The sequence below is a fragment of the Rhinichthys klamathensis genome, unplaced genomic scaffold, assembly GCF_029890125.1.
Source record: "Rhinichthys klamathensis goyatoka isolate OS25496 unplaced genomic scaffold, OSU_Roscu_1.1 h1tg000018l_1, whole genome shotgun sequence".
Taxonomy (NCBI): domain Eukaryota; kingdom Metazoa; phylum Chordata; class Actinopteri; order Cypriniformes; family Leuciscidae; genus Rhinichthys; species Rhinichthys klamathensis.
This window is the reverse complement of record NW_026606569.1, coordinates 1,106,736-1,122,368: the sequence shown is the minus strand read 5'-3', so window position 1 is coordinate 1,122,368 and position 15,633 is coordinate 1,106,736. Positions and strand designations below refer to the sequence as shown.

Here is a 15,633-nt window from a genome sequence, read left to right as displayed (position 1 = left end):
TTGTCTACAAACCGGAAAGTTGGTGGTTCAATCCCCGGTTCCACCTGGCCAAGTGTCGAGGTGTCCATGAGCAAGACACCTAACCCCAGCTGCTCCCGACGAGCTGGATGGCGCCTTGTATGGCTGACACCGCCGTCGGTGTGTGAATGAGTGTATGAATGGGTGAATGTGAGGCAAAATGTAAAGCGCTTTGGTGGCCATTGGGTCTGTGAAAGCGCTATATAAATACAGTCCATTTACCATTTTTTTTCTTATTAGTACTAAAGAGACTCTAAATACTCTGTTGATTTTGAAGTGTTATACATCATTAGATCCTGTTAAGTGTCTATTTTTTGTGTATACTCACAATACAAACAAAGTGTTGTACTTTTAACCAAATAAAGAAAAATAAAGTTCTGCATTCTCTCTGTCAGTGAAGTCCATTCTGAAACGCGTCTGAAAATTAACTGTAACTCAGCGAATATTTGTGTAGCGCTCCCCTCAGTATGTATATTGATGAGGGCAGATCTTTTGGGTTCTTTTATTGTATTTATCAAATGTGTTTTAACCCTGATTACCTCAGTTTTAAATGTTATCTTGGATCTCTCTTTTAAAGTACATACATGAAATGTTTTTCTAACCTGCCTATGAATTCACCTTTCTTAAGTTATAGTTTTAATAAAGATTTTTAAACATAAGTGTCTGTATATGTCTCTCTCAGAATAAAATGATAACCTGCAATTGGCAAACTTGGATAAAATGGTGAGTCATTTTAATGATGTTTTATTAACAAGGTTCGGGAGGAGCAGGTGCAGATAATTAACCCAATCAGCACAAGTGGAGATCAATTAGTAATCAACTCAGGACAAGATAAATAACAGCAGAACCATCCTCTGTTCCTTGACAGTTTATCAGCATCTTGGCTTACCTTGCTGCTGCCATGTCTCAAAGCCTTTCTTCCGAAGACGAAGCAAACATCCCAATGGATCCCCCGCAGTCTGCTGGACCTGGGATAATTCCTCCTTCTCCGGACATCGCGCCGGAGCCTCCATCTCACGGCCGCACGCCAGCCCGAACAACGTCACGATCACCAAGACGCCGAGGCCAGTCTTCACTGCCTCCAGCGAGACCTCCAATTTCCTCCCCAGCTTCCTCCTACAGTTCGGCTATCCCGACGATTCCACCCATAGGAAAATGGACCGTCGCGGGTTTGAAGCAAGCTTTAAGTAATTCCGACGTACAGTTCTCACGGAAATTAAATAAAGCGGAACTGTACGATCTCTACGTCTCCCTTCAACCAACTAACCTCTCTCCAAGGCCTTCATCAGCTTCAAGGACGGGCAACAGGCAAAACAGAGCCCACAGGGTCCACAATCCGGCTCAGACAACACCACCATATTCCACCCGCACAAGATCCGGCTCTCTCCATCCACTAAGCCGCAGCAACAGGCCTTCAGCAAGCCTAGGCCGCGCCCCAGAGTTCACCGAAGCAAGACCACAATCACCTTCCTATACGGCTCAGCATGCCACCTCAGATCACACCGCAGCAGTGACGGTCGCAGCCGGGCCCAGCGGCCTCTTTTCAGCCCCTCAGCCACATCCTCCGATGGCTTCTAACCCTTTTCTTTCTCAGTGGCCTCCAGCTCCTGTCGCAGACATTAGCGCAAAGCTACCTCCATCAGCTGCGCATGCCCAAGCCTTCCAACAGGTCTACCCAGGAATTTCTAACTCCTCCTCTTTTCAGTGGCCTGCAGCCCCAGTAGCGCAAGCAAGCGCAGGCCAACCTCCGCTCACAGCACAGGCCTACGCTTCTCACTTTCACCACTCCCTTCCTTCCTGCCCTCTACCAAACTTTCCTTATCCTATAGAGGGCAACCCAAGTATGAGGCCGCCGCCGACATCCGCAGCCCCGGCTCAGGCTCTTTCCAGCTCTTCCCTCCAAACTAAATCCCAATATTCTCTTTTTACAGCAACACAGATGCCCATCCCGCCTAATGCCACCGCCATGGAACCGCCTCCAGTGTCACACAACATCCGGGCACAAATCCTTTCAGGTGCGGATGTAGATCTCTCTTCACTCCTTTCTCTGCTTCCTGCAGCCGAGCCAGACCGGCAAACAGACTGTGGGGATTTCTCCGTCACCCTAAAAAACTCAAACACTCACTCATCCCGACAACTATCATTTTCTGAATTTTCTATTGCCTTCGCTCGTTTCACAGAGATAATTTGTTCAGCTTTCCCCCACAGGCGGCGCGAACTAAATGATTACCTGGCGATCGTAGCGGAGCTCGCGCTGTCCTATGGGGGCGGGCACTTCTATACCTACCACAAACTCTTCGCAGCAAAAAATGCAGTACGAGTCGCACAGTGGAACCAGTGCTCATACTGGGGCGCACTTGATCAAGATCTCCATAGCAGGGTGTTTCTGGGCTGCAAAAACATTTCCTGCGCAGTCTGCAGGTCCGTGGCTCACTCAACAATGTCATGCCCACAAGTTAACCCTTCCATTCCACCCTGCCCAGAAACTAACCCAGCTAGGTCTACCAGCTACGTGCCGCGTCTCGCAACCGCTGTAGCAAAGCCCCAAGATTTCAGGAGAACCCCCTCCTTCGACGACAGTAGGCAGCCCTGCAACAACTTTAATGCTGGTAAATGTGTCAGACCGCGCTGCCGGTACCTGCACATTTGCAATTTCTGTGGTGGAGCCCATGCCCGCCTCGTGTGCCCCGTGTATAAATCCGCAAATAAAAAATCTAAAAATTACTTATCGACTCCTGTAAATATTTCACGCATGCACTTCGAACTAGCTCATCATCCGGACGCCGAATTTACCGAATACCTTCTGTCAGGCCTCGAAAATGGCTTTAAACCTGGCGTAGAATGCCCGCTCTCACAGAACACTATCTGTAATAATCTCCAGTCCGCCCTTGCAGAACCGGAAGTCGTCGACAACCTGATCAAAAAAGAAGTCGAATCAGGTTTCATGATCGGTCCGTTCGACAATCCCCCTTTTAGCACATTTCGTATCAGTCCCATCGGAGTAGCTACTAGGACATTTTCTGGTAAAAAACGTCTAATAATTGACCTATCAGCCCCGCATAATTCTCCTTTCCCAAGCATCAACAGCTTAATTCCACTCAATGAATTTTCGCTCAAATACCACGACATAGATCAAGCAATCGACATGATTAAAATCGCAGGTAGGGGCGCTTGGCTTGCAAAAATCGACATTACTTCTGCCTTCAAAGTAATGCCTATCCATCCAGATTCATGGCACATTTTTGGAGTACGCTGGCGCGGGAAATACTATTTCGCTGTGCGTTTAACTTTCGGATGCAAAAGCAGCCCAAAAATATTCGACATGCTATCAGAAGCCATTTGCTGGATTTTGTCCAACAATTACGCCATTCCCCACCTCATCCACCTGCTAGACGACTTTTTAATAATGTCGCCTCCCGAAGCTATCCCAGCCGCGCATTTTCTCACAGTCCAAAAAGTTTTTTCCGAACTCGGAATCCCTATTGCACACGAGAAAACGATGGGTCCAGCCACATTCATTGAGTTCCTCGGAATTAACTTGGATTCAGTCAAATTCCAAGCATCCCTGCCTAAAGAGAAAATCGATCGAATTATTCTTGTCTCATCTAACTTCCTTGACAACCCGAACCATTCCAAACGCGAATTATTATCCCTGCTCGGCCACTTAAATTTTGCTATGCGCATCATTCCGCAAGGACGCTCATTTATATCGCACCTCCTCTCGCTCGCATCCTCCGTCCACGCGCTAGAGGACCCCATTTCCCTAACTCAAGCATGTCGTGAAGAACTTAGATTATGGTTAACATTCCTAAACCAATGGAACGGCCTATCATTTTTCTATAGTCATCTCGTCTCGTCCCCCGTCAATATCCAACTGTTTACAGACGCCGCCCCCTCAATCGGTTTCGGAGGATTTTACCAAGGCCGTTGGTTTGCGGCTCCTTGGCCACCGCAGGTACAGGACATGCCCCAGTCCTCAGCTCTTTTCGAGCTTTACCCTATAGTGCAGGGGTGGGGAACGTCCGGCCCCCGGGCCGTAACCGGCCCGCAAAACAGTTTGATGCGGCCCGCGAGTCAAATCCTCCCAAAAAAAAAAAAAAGAACTTCAGAACCAAAAATCTCAGCCATTACTTTTCCTGTGACAGAAAACACAAAATAGGGAAAGCGGCAAGCAGGGCAAGGCCAGTAGCGCGAGTCACCTGCGCACCGGTTTCAGTTTCTCACGGATGAGCTTCGGGTGCGCGCGCGCCGCACCGGTTTCAAGTTTCTCACCGCGCCCCGCACCGGTTTCAAGTTTGTCACTGATCAGCTTCGGGGCGCGTAAAATGATCGGAACGAAGACAGCGGAGGACCAGGCATGGACTTTACTTTATGTGTGTGTGGTCGTCGTCCACGAGGAGCTACTGCTTTTACTTTCGTTTTGTCATTTGCGTATTAATGTATTAAAGTGGTTTAAACGTTTGCCGGTTCCCGGTTTTTGTGCTTTTATCCACCTCTAAATAGCTATAAATTAAGCTTATGTCGTTTTAGTTTCATATTGTTAATTATTAGTTCATAGGTTGTTAAACCTAAGACGAACTCTTCATATTGCGCTGCATTACTGTCAGTGTTGTTGCTATTACTGACGGTGAGGTTGCGCTGTTGACGCTCGCGCAGCCTCTCGAGGAGAAATCTACACTAAATCGCACACACACACTCAGTTAACAACATACTGCCTATAAAAAATCTAAATGTGGAGTTTTTATATTTTTAACATATGTTAAGCAACCTCAATTATTTTTCATGAACACCATCACGATTGAAAATGTGACATTGATTTCATACAACAGTTCAATAAACAGTTAAAATTAAGTCACTTACATTTTAGATGCAATATTGGCTGTTTTTGTTCTGTTTCAGCAGCGAAAATAGTTCCAAACAAAAATCACAGCAGAACCACAGCGCATCTCACAGGAACACTCAACCTGTTTTCATTACTGAATGATTCAGCATTTTGAACGAATCGATTGAGTCAAAGATTCAATGACCCATTCATAAACATCTGTCTCATTCTTGAATGAATCAGCTGTTTGAACAAATCGTTTGAATCATGAATGAATCAATGACTCACTCATTAAGACGGTCGCCTGCCGCCACCTACTGGCGGTTTCGTGTTATGTTTAAAAGTAGATCATTCTTTCCAATGTTTCTTATTTGTAAATTTAAATCTACGGTATTTCATGACATTATTTTATGCAATTGTAATTTTTCAGTGTAAATGATTTAATTTGATCAGCCCTATAGTGTCTTATTATTCGAAATAATTTAATTTATTGATCAAATTTAGGAATTTAAAATGAAAGATGAAGCATAGGCTACATTTAATAATATTGGGGGAGGGGATGCCCTTTAAAGGTGCAAATATTACAATATGCCGATTTAAATATCAAAGCTAATTGAACACTGATGAGAATATTGTTTCAGAATAAATTAACAAAAAAAAAAAAATTCGGACGAGAAACTTTTTTGACAAGCGTATGAAAGGCTTAATGTCGAGCCCTGGCAATGTCATCAGGAAACACATACACCGGTAGGCAGTGGCCCACCTTACCGGGTGACCATGTCGTGGTCCACCAGAATTTATAGTTTACCCACCTCTTTTTTTACCACTACACCTCTGAATAAAACGTACGAGTCCCAGTCACGCCGACCCTCTCTTCTTCCTTCCAAACACTGAACCTCATTATGGCCCTTAAAGAATGTTAAAAAATTGTAAATGGCCCTTGATAGAAAAAAGGTTCCCCACCCCTGCTATAGTGGTAGCAGCGTTTCTGTGGGGGAAAGAATGGTCCGCTAGCAGCATATTAGTGCATTGTGACAATGATGCAACAGTGCATTGCATTAACAAAGGCCGTTCTCATTCACCCGCCATGATGCCTCTTTTAAGGCGCCTCACCTGGATTTCAGCGTGCGACCAATTCATCATTATCGCTAAACACGTTCCCGGGTCAGAAAACCAAATCGCTGACTCTCTGTCTCGTTTTCTGTTTCAGAAATTCAGGAAGCTGGCTCCAGAGGCGGACCAACTCCCAACTCCTGTTCCTCCATTTTCAGAACTAATATTCCCGTAACTCACCCGTTAAAAGCCCTCCTTGACGCATCACTTGACACCATCCTCCAAGCAGTCTCTCCTAGAACCCTCCAGTCTTACGTGACGGCTTGGAGATGTTTCAAAGCCTTTCACTTATCTTATAAGATATTATTTCCAGATTTTTCTCTTATTTCAATCACTTCATTTATCTCATACCTTCACAACATCAAGGGCCTCCAAGTCGGGTCCATCAAAGGTTACCTGAGCGGCATTCAGTTCTTCCACAAATTGATGTACGGCGCCCCCTCCCCGGAGATAAAGAATTCCCAAACCTCCCTTCTGATCAAAGGGATTCAACGATCCCAGCCAACCCGTCCCGACACCAGACAACCCTTAACATTAGATATTCTCACTAAATGTATTTACACCCTCCGCACAGGCTTTCAGTCCCTCAATACTGCCCGCACACTAGACGCCATGTTCATTTTAGCTTTTTTCGGTTTTCTCAGATGTTCCGAAATCGCTATCACTTCCAAATTCGACCCATCAATCCACCCCACCATCTCAGATCTATCAGTTCTAGATAGCGAAACAATCTCATTTTTGATCAAACAAAGCAAAACAGATCAAACTAGGAAAGGTCATTTCATTTACATTTTCAACCTCGCATCACCAATCCAACCATACCAGTCTGTTTTGGCATATCTTCAATGGAGAACTTCTCAGGTCAAATCCCATCTCGAACCCCTGTTCATAGATGACTCCAACAAACCCGTAACACGCTTCTGGTTCCAGAGCCACCTCAAACTAGTTCTCCAACAGTCAGGCATCGCAGCCAAAAACTTATCAAGCCACTCCTTCCGTATCGGGGCAGCAACCTCCGCAGCTCAAAAAGGTCTCTCTCAACAGCAGATCCAAGCCCTCGGAAGATGGTCCTCAGATGCCTTTCAAACTTACATAAGGACCAACCAGTTCCACATTAAAAAAGCACACCAAACCCTCATTGATTAAAAAAAAAAAAAAAATCTCCCGTCCAGCGAGCATCGGTCTCCCAGCGGTCGTACTATGCACTCTCCTCTAACTTTTTCCGTCCAGCGAGTATCAGTCTCCCAGCGGACGTACTTCATACTTATCTCTATCACTCTCCCGTCCAGCGAGCATCGGTCTCCCAGCGGACATACCATGTACTTATCTCCAAACTCTCTAGTCCAGCGAGCATCAGTCTCCCAGCGGACGTACCATGTACTTATCTCCAAACTCTCTAGTCCAGCGAGCTTCAGTCTCCCAGCGGACGTACTACATACTTACCTCTATCACTCTCCCGTCCAGCGAGCATCAGTCTCCCAGCGGACATACTATGTACTTTCTCTAAATCTCTCCCGTCCAGCGAGCACTGGTCTCCCAGCGGACGTACTATGATGCTCGCTGGACTAGAGTTTTGGAGATAAGTACATAGTACGTCCGCTGGGAGACCAGTGCTCGCTGGACGGGAGATATTTTAGAGAAAAGTACATAGTACGTCCGCTGGGAGACCAGTGCTCGCTGGACGGGAGAGATTTAGAGAAAGTACATAGTATGTCCGCTGGGAGACTGATGCTCGCTGGACGGGAGAGTGATAGAGGTAAGTATGTAGTACGTCCGCTGGGAGACTGATGCTCGCTGGACTAGAGTTTTGGAGATAAGTACAGTCTCCCAGCGGACGTACTACATACTTACCTCTATCACTCTCCCGTCCAGCGAGCATCAGTCTCCCAGCGGACATACTATGTACTTTCTCTAAATCTCTCCCGTCCAGCGAGCATTTGGTCTCCCAGCGGACGCACTATGTACTTATCCGTAACTTTCTCTCGTCCAGCGAGCATTTGTCTCCCGGCGGACACAGCACGTATCTATCTTTCCATTCCTCCGTCCAGCGAGTCGGTCTCTCAAGCGGTCAGCACGTATCCTCCTTTTTTCTGTCCAGCGAGTATTGGTTTTCAGTGGAATTGACACATATCTATCTTCCCGCCCAGCCAGCATAGTCAAATTCATTCCACCTCGCAGGCGGCCGGTAGAACCGAATTTCCTGACGCCTTTTGAGTCACCCAAGTCTGAAGCTACGCGGGCCCTCCCGGTCAGCCGTTTTTGTCAAATCCTGCCACTCCCTGTCCATCGGTCGACGGGACTCACCAGTTAACACCTAGAGATATCCCGGTCAAGAGATCAAGCTTATTGAAAGCCAGCCTGCCAAATTCCCTGCGTCTTTGGGGGGTCTATAGTCTGGCGGCTGTCCTTTGCTCTCCATGCTTTTTGGGGGGAGTACTCTGGGTTCGGGCAGAATTCCGAGCTCGGAGCCCTCCACCCGGACAGCACGCCAAGTACGCATAACCTTTACCATAATAATTATATGTAGATGTGAACTCGTGAAATGATGTTTTATTAACAAGGTTCGGGAGGAGCAGGTGCAGATAATTAACCCAATCAGCACAAGTGGAGATCAATCAGTAATCAACTCAGGACAAGATAAATAACAGCAGAACCATCCTCTGTTCCTTGACAGTTTATCAGCATCCCACCTCCACCCCATCTCCTCACTTTTAGTTCCATCTCTAGTTCCATCTACTCTTACCAACGGGGGGAGTACTCTGGGTTCGGGCAGAATTCCGAGCTCGGAGCCCTCCACCCGGACAGCACGCCAAGTACGCATAACCTTTACCATAATAATTATATGTAGATGTGAACTCGTGAATTGTACGTTGACAGAACTTAGGTAAAATATTTTCTGTTCTACAAAATGTAGCAGGTAAACCTAGCCTGGCTAACGTCAGACCAATTCTCATTCGAGACTTGGTCTGGGAACCAGCGGTTCATTTTCTCGTATTTGAGGCGTGGTTTACGAATGCCCAGAGCCGTTTATTGGGCGCTACCAATGTCTATCAAATGCTCTTGCTTATGAAATTGTTTAACAGTTGCTCTTTTTTCAAAACTAACTTGCGTTCTAAACTACTTAAAACACTATCTAAAGCTGCATCGAAAGGTAATTTCGCGTCTGATGCCATCTTGTGGCTCGTTTCCACTGAGTGGTACGGTACGGTACAGTTCGGTTCGGTACGCAATTATTTGCGTTTCCACTGTCAAAAGTTGTGAATGGTACCAAAAAGCCGAACCTTACTGTACCACTTTTTGGGTACCCTTCCGTTGGGGTACCTAGCACAGTGGTACGGTACTAAAAGGTGGAGCTAGACTCACTGCAGAACGGTGATTGGTTGACAGAGTATCGTCACTTGCGCGTGCTACAAGGGCATTAGAAGCATACAGTTGAAATATAATACTACTGTTATTGTGTCACGAAATGTAGTTTTAAGAGTTTTTCAGGCGAGAAAGTAGTTTTTTAAAGCTCAAATCTGTGGTTTATTTTTAGATTTATGAAAATTTGAAGATCCATTCCAAGCAATCACCGGACGCTCGGCGCTCGTGCACCCCGCCTGGAACAACCTTTCCCCGGCTAGTCATTCTGATGTTTGCCGCTGACTCTGACGTCTCTGTAGTGGTTAAACATGAGATATAATTCGTCTTGTACAGACCTAACAGGCGATCTTTGGTCTTGTGAATCTATAATTCGTTCCCTGGCCAATAGTTTTGGCAGAAGGCTTGGTGAAGTTTCATATATTTGAGCGCTGAATTTGTATATTTGACTGAATTGTTTGCTTTGTTATTAAAGCTTTACTGTACATCTTTTTGAACCTTTTACTTTTATAATGGCTATTATTGATAAAACTGAAATTCAACAAAAATAGTTAGGTTTTTGTCATTTTTTTATTTTATTACAAGATCATCTGTAAGGTTGTTTATTGCAACATTTGTACCAATGCAATATGCAATACATTGCCTGGAATATGTTTAATATTTTTACATTTAAACGAAAAGAGGCAGGGTTGTGTTTTATATTTAGTTTTGTTATAAATATAACGTTACATACATGCAGTGAATATAATCAATAGGCTATGCGTTGCCTGAACCACATTTGTGTGCTTATAATGTTTAAAATGTATTTAAATTAAATCGAAAAGAAGCAGAGTGGTGTTTTATAACATATTTCGTTTTATTGTTGCCTAAAATGTACATAACCGGAGTAGCAGAGCGAGCTGAGTGGCGCATTCAAGAACGCGCTTTTCCATTACTGGACTCGCGTCCTCGGGATCATTCTCCTGAGTCGGACTTTGCGTGGCTACTTGGTATTGAGAAACGCCTAATGCCGGCGCTTGTTTCTTGTGACAAACATGCCGAGAAGCAAGAACAAGATCTGCTGTCTGTCATCCATTGTTGTTTACTATGTCGCTTTCTTCACGCGAAAATGACGTCGATCGCTTCTTTCAAACACCACGCCTATCAAGTAAGGGTACTGTTGGCAGTGGAAACGCTAGCCGGATCATGCTGTACCGACCCGACCCGTACTGTACCGTACCGTACGCCTCAGTGGAAACGAGCCATTGGATCCATAGAAACTTCTTCGATGTGTCGCATAGATGTCGTCATTGTCTTGCTGATCCCTCCCCGTTCTGTGATTGGTTCCCTTTTTCAGGGGAAAATTTAGTCCATGGTGTCCAGGCTGCCTTAGCAGCGTGAATCAAATCGCGCGCAAGGCAGCCTGGGAACACCCAGGCTAAGGTAAACCAGGATTTGCATGAATTGAAAATAAGATTTACCTACTGCTATTTATATATTTGATGGAAAACATTTTAAACATTACTGTTTGTAATTAATAGGCATAAGGGATAGGGAACAACAGTGATTTTATAATTGTATGTACTTTAGTTAAAAAATCATTCTACACTCTTTCTGTAGCATTGCATTTTTTATTTGACTTTTAGCTGGGCCCAGAATCGCATCCAGTCACTCAACCACAGTGATGGGAATAACGGCGTTATAAATAAACGGCGTTACTAACGGCGTTATCTTTTTCAGTAACGAGTAATCAAACGAATTACTGTTTCCCCCGTTACAACGCAGTTACCGTTACTGGCAAAAAAAATGTGGCGTTACTATAATTGAACTCACTGAATCGGTTTTCATCCGAGTAGGCTCTCTCTCCGCCATAGGACCTGCAAAGTTTTTTTCTCTGGTGTGTGTGTGTTTATGAGGCGCCGGAGTGGACAAAAGCGAAATGAACGGCGCGAGCGCGCTCAATGTGCGAGAAAGACCGAATGTGTCCGAGAGCGCGCTCAACAGTTGCGCAAGAGAGACCGAGGATGTCCGAGCATTATATAGTTTGTTTATAAATAAATGACACATATCTGCAACGTTAATTAATTTACATGGTTATACAAATAAAATCTAAAAAATTACCTTCAGGGAACGTTCTGTTTAGGTTATAAAATAAACCCGAAAATAACCTGCAGGGAACATTCACAGAAAACATCTTTGTTTGACCGGTTGTAAACACGTGCGGCAAACATGTCTAGAATTTGGCTTAAATAATCTCTGATGATGACGTTCGCTATAGGTTATAAAAATAAACCCCCAAAATATTATATTTTAGTATTATATATTTTTTTGGTAAATTGTTCAGTATTATATTGAGAGAGCACTTGTTAAACTGTTTACTTTTGTTAGGATGAAAATACTTAGGCTACAGTATGTCTACTAGTTGTGAAGTTGTGTAACAGTTTTATCATTTTAATATGCACAAAGAGTATGTATATTTTTTATTAGTATTTATTCATTTTTGGTACATTTCTTAAGAAGCATAATTTATTTTTAAACTTATTTGTTGGCCAGTTGGGGTCTGTGCGATATTAAGTATAAACCATCTATAATGTTTTATTGTTCTACTATAGTAATGCTAATATTTAGAATAATATATTGAATTTAATAGGCGTCTCTCACATTGTCCCACAGCAACATTAAAATAGAATAAATTATTATTATAAAACATTGAACACTAATCTACACTAAGTGTCCATTTCATTAATTTAACATATTTAATACTGGGGGCATCCAAACTATTTGACATAGGCCTATTTGATTTTTTTTTTTTTTAAGTAACGCAATAGTTACTTTCTCTGGTAATTAGTTACTTTTATAATGATGTAACTCAGTTACTAACTCAGTTACTATTTGTGAGAAGTAACTAGTAACTATAACTAATTACTTTTTTTAAGTAACATGCTCAACACTGCTCAACCAGCAGAAGATTCTGTGATACCCTCACCAACAGACACACAAGTAATAAAACAGTTTTTTTTTTATAACCATTTAGTTTCAGAGCTGCACAGTATACATTATATTGTAGTAATAATTTTTTCCCAGCAACAATGTTTGACAAATTGTTATATAATTATATCGGTTTCTACATTTTAAACAACTTACCACAAACGATGGATACAAACACCCTCTAAACAAACCTGAAAGTTTGGTTGGCACTTTAACCTAATAGGTAGTAATGAGTATTTATGATAGCTTTTGGGGACATTGACCTGTATTTTAACTGTCCTTATGGGGACACTTTGGCTTAGTGAGGATGGAATCCTAGTCCTCTTAAGGATAACCATTGGAACTGATATGTAATTTCTTGCTGATATAATTTTTGAATATTTATACAACTAAAAACTATTATGATCCTGCTACTGTTTTTTGCTAACTATAAGGTGCACCACAGCAGTTTTCCTATATAGTTCATTGGGTACATCCGTCAGTAAAAACCATTATAACTCCTAAAATATTGTTTGTCTAATCACTTTGTCCGCTTAAATTTGGAGACCATGTATTTAAATGGCTACCCTCATACACTGTCCATAGAAGATGGATAGAAACATTCTCTAAACAGAAGTTGGTAATAACCTCAGGTCTTTATTTCAAATCCACTGTGCTTGTGTACAGAGCAAAAACAATAAAATATGTGTTGGCCCCAATACTTACAGAGCACACTGTAGATGTGTTAACTGGTTCCCGGATTTGAATTTCTGTGTCACATGTCACTCTAGCAAAAGGAAAATCTTTGTTTCCCCTTGTTTTTGTTTTGTAAGACTGTTATTCAGTCTCAATAAAGTGCCTAATCTGTTTTGTAATTTCATAGCCTCAAATGATAATTATTTTTTATTGCAGGTATGGTCAGAAATTGACCATGCATCTCCTTCAACCAGCGAATGTGTACCACCACTGGAAAGAACAGAGAGTGTATTTGTAAGTTACAACATTAATTACTTGCCTAAGTCTGTCAATTAGGGTTACATAAATATCTACCTTTTAAGTCACTATTCTTGAAAGTTTGTGGTCTGAAGATCACATTTAACTGTGACAGGGTTTAAAAGGGTATTCGACTCACCAAGAAATATTTTGATTGTGTACTGCTCTGCATACAACAGGTATAATGTATAAACGTTAAACCAATATGTCTCTAATGATCTCTTTGCAAGAGACAAAACCACAGTAAGATTATTTTTTTGAAATGTCATGATGAGAGTGCATTATACAAGAAATTGCCCCAACTCACGATCAGCCAACATGAAATTGTAGAGGGTATTATTTTTGCTGTTGTGCTCATGTATAAATTGAGGATAGAACGAACAAGCGATGTGTGATGTTATTTGATACCTTCTGGGGACATTGACCTGTATTTTAACTGTCTTTATGGGGACACCTTGTTTAAGGGTGGATTGCATTGTATGCATGATACCTTCTGGGGACATTGATCTGTATTTTAACTGTCTTTATGGGGACACCTTGTCTAAGTGGGGATTGCATTATATGCATGATAATATAATTTGTGTAGAATTCTCAATACTTTTATATTTGTCATGTTTTACTGATTACAGGTTGCCTTCCAAAACAACATGGACACAGATTCCAGCTCTGCAGAAGATGGGAATGTGTCCCACTCCAATCCCAAAGTAAGAAAGTATAGATGATGGCCACAGTTCATAAAAGTTTGAAGAATTTGTTAATTTTATCTTGACTGATTTTCGTAACAGTTTAAAAGGCAACCCTTCCAATGTTTGTTTGATACTTTAGACCAGGGATAGGCAACTTCGGTCCTGGGGGGCCACTGTCCTGCAGAGTTTAGCTCCAACCCTAATTAAACACACCTGCACAAGGCAATCAATGTTTTCAGGATTAGATAGATACAGGCAGGTGAGGTTTTTATCAGGGCTGAAGCTAAACTCTGCAGGACAGTGGCCCTCCAGGACCGAAGTTGCCTATCCCTGCTTTAGACCCATTCATACTTGATAACTTGCATTTAATTTTGCATGTAGTCATGCAATTAGATATTAAACTAGAGTAATTGCGTGCATGTAACAAATGCTTGCTTTTACATTTTTTTTTAGCAGTTTAAAATATAAGGTATTTTTTTGTGGATGTTAGAAGGAAATACTTTTATTCTACAGACATTGGGAGATATTGTAGTTCTGTTTCAGTGACACAGACCTTTTATTTAGGAAATTTGCTGAATTCTGATTAATTTCAGTTTAAAAAACAAATGCTTGGATATGATTCTGAAGACTCACTAAGCAGCATGGAAATAACAGAGGATGAATATGTGCCAGGTTCAGATTGTGAAAGTGAGACCAGCTCAGATGGAGGCAGTATATTAAAGAAAAATGCTGCCACCATGGCCAGTCCTGCTGTTACAGATGGAACAAGAAAAACATACAAGGGACCTAGAAACCGGAACTCTGAATCTGACACATCTGGGAAAAGCTCCTTAACTTTACTTAGTCATGCACAGTCAAAAGACTGACGATGGATCTAGAAGATACACCAAAAAACATTACTGTCTCTTTTGTGAGAAACCACAATCCAAAATTGCCAGGCATCTGGAACTCGTTCATAAAGATCAATCTGAAGTCGCTAAGGCCATTTCACAGAAAGCTCCAACTGACTATACTAAGGAAACAGGGGGACAGAGCACACAATGTAGATGTCATTAGAAAGGGAAAAGGTGTCATTGTTCCATGTAAACAAGCGAGTTCTCCAAATGTCAATCCAAATAAATTCTTACATTGTGCAAATTGCCAAGGACTTTTCAAAAAAAGATTTCTTTGGAAACATATGAAAAGGTGCCCATTTCGAGGTGTTCTTCCAAAACCTGGTAGAACTCGAGCCCAATCGATTTGCGCCTTTGCGCAACCTGTGCAGGATGGAGTTAGCAACCCAGATAGCATGTATAATCGGCCCGAGCTCGGCTGCCCGAGGCGCCTGCGGCTCAGACTCGGCATCGGCGTGTGTTAACCGGGCCGAGTGTGGCCCGCAGCTCGCTCTTGCACATGCATTTTTGTTACGGCTGTAAAGCACTGGGCCGATTCATGTTCACCATAACTGGTAACCCGGCTCTGCCTGTATGATCTGGACCACTTCTGGAAATGACTCAGATTAAATCAATGATGGTTTTAATGAAGCAATAATTAACATAAAAATTATTTTAAAATTTACGTAAATTCCTGACCGTATCTGATGCTTGTCCAAAACAAAATATTAATATTTTTTGCAGTAATAATAATAATAATAATAGTGTCGTTTTACACAGAGCATTCTTTAATATTTATAACCATAGCAAAAATATTTAGTTG

The 15,633-nt window shown here is 42.5% G+C and overlaps 1 long non-coding RNA gene across 1 annotated transcript; it reads left to right on the top strand.

Moving 5' to 3' along the window:
* Window positions 1-12,813: 12,813 nt before the first annotated feature.
* Window positions 12,814-14,702, top strand: LOC130070736 (uncharacterized). The gene is made up of 3 exons (XR_008803914.1): window positions 12,814-13,249; window positions 13,882-13,956; window positions 14,532-14,702. It is a non-coding gene; the product is annotated as an uncharacterized LOC130070736 (long non-coding RNA).
* Window positions 14,703-15,633: the final 931 nt, after the last annotated feature.